The sequence below is a fragment of the Vigna unguiculata genome, chromosome 3, assembly GCF_037176805.1.
Source record: "Vigna unguiculata cultivar grain cowpea cultivar isolate G323 ecotype 2 chromosome 3, ASM3717680v1, whole genome shotgun sequence".
Taxonomy (NCBI): domain Eukaryota; kingdom Viridiplantae; phylum Streptophyta; class Magnoliopsida; order Fabales; family Fabaceae; genus Vigna; species Vigna unguiculata.
In genome coordinates this window covers 19,254,487-19,258,164 of record NC_140794.1, presented here as the reverse complement: position 1 = coordinate 19,258,164, position 3,678 = coordinate 19,254,487, and positions in this window count along the sequence as shown.

The window sequence follows — 3,678 nt, the reverse complement described above, 5'->3', positions numbered from 1 at the left end:
ATTTAATTTATCTCCAATTATATACTACTTTTGGTTATTTATTTTATTTAAGTTATCTCTAGTTATATATTGATCCTATTTATTTATTTAATTTCATTTATCTCCAGTTATGCTCTCGTCCTACTTATTTATTTAAGGGTTAATTATGTTTTTCGTCTCTCTACTATTATCATTTTTTGGAAATGGTCCCTCCCGCAAACGTTAAACCATTTTGGTCCTTATGATTTTGAAAGTAATGATTTTAGTCCCTAATTTGTGAACGACGTTAAGTCTGTGACTTCGTGGCAAACGACGTTCCAACTAGGTTCGTCATTTGCAAACACAGGGTTATTAAGATGAAGACACGTGTTAAATGAAATAAATTTTTTCTTTATTTAATTAATTAATTTATATAATATTATATAATATATTAGAAAGAAGTTTTTAACGTGTGTTTTTCATTTTAGAGGGTGCAAACGTAAGCTTTGTGAATGCATCGAAGAGAAAGAGTTTCGAAGAGAGATCAGGAGGTTCATTTGAGGTTCATTTGAAGCTTTGTGCTAAAAATTTGTTCATTAACATAAGGTAGGTTCATTTGAGTATTTGGGAATTTTTTGTGTTTTAGGGTTTATAAATGAGGAGGAGTACTGGGTCGAATGGTGGTCTGTTGTCATCGTCTTTTTCTGCGCAAGTGGGATCTTCTCAATTTAGAAGAAAAGTTTGTTGTTGTGGCGACTAATTACTGCTTCTTAAAGCAACTACTACAAAGAATAATGCCAGATTTTTCTTCAGGTGTCGAAATTGGGCAGTACGTATATTTTTTTTATGGTGTTTAGATTCGTTAATTTGTTTGTGGGGATGTCTTAATTTTGTTAAATTTGTTACTTTGTATTGTAGTATGAATCTCATTATAACTATTTTCGATGGGCTGATGCGGTGGAACCTGAAGTAGAAGGAAAGCCTGAAGGAAGAAGGAGAGAATGAAAATTTAAGTGGCAGTGAGACAATGATACTTCAGTTGGTGCAGAAGAATGCCAAACTAAAGAAGAAGTCTTAATTTTACTGTCATACTTTGTGTTTTATTTCTATTAAAGGCAAATTGTAAGGAGTAAGGTTGTTAGCAATTGGTCATTTGGCAGGAAGTTAGGAATTTTTCATTTCACTGTTATGAACTGCAGAATCTGGAATTGTGAATTTAAGTTTGTTAAGCAAATTTAAGTTTTTTCCCTACTCCCTTCTTTAAGTTGAACTTTAAGCAAGTTAAGTTTCTGGTATTGTGTACTTAAATCATGAATCAAGTATAGTTGATGGCATTTGGACTAATATCGAAATTATACTTGAACACTGAAACGTAATCTGAGTGTGATCTATAAATAGCAATACCTAATAAACGAATAGTGTAAATATATGCACTATGAAAATTTGTAATTTTTCTCCTGTTGTGCAAAGCTGTTTTAACATAGACTACTGAAAAAGCAAGGCCAAGTATTGTTCCAAAAGTTTATCAAACATCAATTTATAACCTGGCCATGAATGATAAAGTTGTATTCTATCCCAAGTGTAATCAAGCATCATGAAGCAAAAAATACATTTTAATAGCGCATGAAATAAGTAGCATCACATATAATATTCAAAATAGTGATCCAAGTGGTCCAAGTGGTCTGTTTCGGTCTCCTAAAGCTAAAACAACAACAACTGGAAAGTTTATCACAGTTAACAACAAAAAATACATTTAAATCAAAATATCCATGTGACCACCACTACATAACACAACTCCCAATATTGTTCACATGGGTTGTCCAGTTAGTGGGTTGCTTGAACTTGCTTGTGAACCTAAAGTAGGTGCGCCGCTTGGGGGCTTGGATGACCTTCCTCCCTTCTTATTAGTTGTCCTTCTTGTGGTGGTAGCAGATCTTAGGTTCGTCTTCCTCCCGGATGCATTGGCAATGGTAGTGGTAGTTGCAGTTGTTGCAGACTTCTTCTTTTTCTGTTTTCCCTGTTAAGAACATGCACTCATTAGCTCCAACTTTGTAATTATATCAGATATGATTTCATTATGATAAACAATATTTACCTTGTTGGTTTTCCCTGCTTGTAACTTCTGATGTTGTGATCAAATTGTCAACAGTTACTACACTTCATTCTAAGATGCTTCTTCCTCAACCTAGAGTGACTGACATCCTCATCAGGTTCTCTCCTTCTTAATTTTCGTGGCCTTCCAAGAGGAGTCTTAAATGTTGGGGGTAGGATTTGTAGTGCATTACTTTTAGGCCATAATTGTTGGCTATTAATGGGTGAAATTTGTGACCCATAACAAGCTTCATAAGCCTCCCTTTTATAATATGCATGCACAAAATCAGAGGGTTGTTATACTCTATAATTGATTGCAACCACGACATGTCTACATGGTATGCCAACTAAGTCCCAAAAGTAACAGGTGCAAGTGTGGTTTGTGAGGTTCACTATGAATTTATCCATTGTGAATCCTTGTGTAACTTCAAACTTACCATCTCTAGTCCAAACAATAAACCAATTTCCACTTTTCTCTATTTTCCTATCTAGCCTTTTGTTTGGTTTAGGCATGAGAACACTCGTATATGCACTTAATTTTTCTTGCAAATGTGCAAACCTACTCATCAAGTAAATCCTAATCCACCCCATCATTGTTATAATTGGTTTATCCCTAGCTAATATAATGCTATTAAATGACTATGATAAGTTGTTCATGAGGACATCACACCTGGAATATGCACTAAATGCATGCTTACACCAAGACTTACGTGGAATTGCATGTAACCATTCAACAACTTCTTGATTGACCTTTTTTAGCTTTTCCATATTTGCCTCCCAACCATGATAGTATGTGGCTTTAGCAGTTGCCATCATGAGATTCCTAATGACTATACCACCACCAAATCTCTTCTTGCAATTGCTGTATAAATACCTTAGACAAAAACGATACTCGACTCCATGCAATAGTTCATCAAATACTTGCATCAGACCTTGTAAAATGTACACATATAATAACTCAATAATATATATTATTTAATTGTTCACAATTAAGTACACGAATGTTATTTTACCTTTTGCTGATATGAAATAGATACCCATCGATTGGTTTGAATATCTCCAATGTCCTCCAACAATAATGTTAGGAACCATCTCCAAGTCTCCTTACACTCATTCTCCACAACAACAAATGCTAGTGGAAAATACTGGTTATTTGGATCCCTTGCTACAACAACTAATAGTTGGCCTCCATAGCTAGTCTTAAGGTGACATCCATCTACATCTATAAATGGTCTACAACCATTGACAAACCCTTTCTTGCACCCATCCAGACACAAATAGAAGGACCCAAACCGTGGCTACAATGTGGGTTGAGGTTGATTAATTTTAATCTTCATTGTTGTTTCAATAAACACTCTCCTCAGCTTTGCAGCATAATCATATATCAAACTGTATTGCTTTTGCCCATCTTCTTCAAGAATGTCCATTGCAATCTCTTTTGCTCTACAAGCCCTCTAGGGGGTTATTCCAATGATGTATGATCTTCGGACATCATCAATAATTTCATTCGCTGTCATTCTCCCAACATTTCTAAACTTATCAGCTACAATTTTGGAAACCCATTCCTTGTTTGCATTCTTGTTAACAAAAACTCTGCCACAATTATGGGTATCAAACAAGGTCTTGACT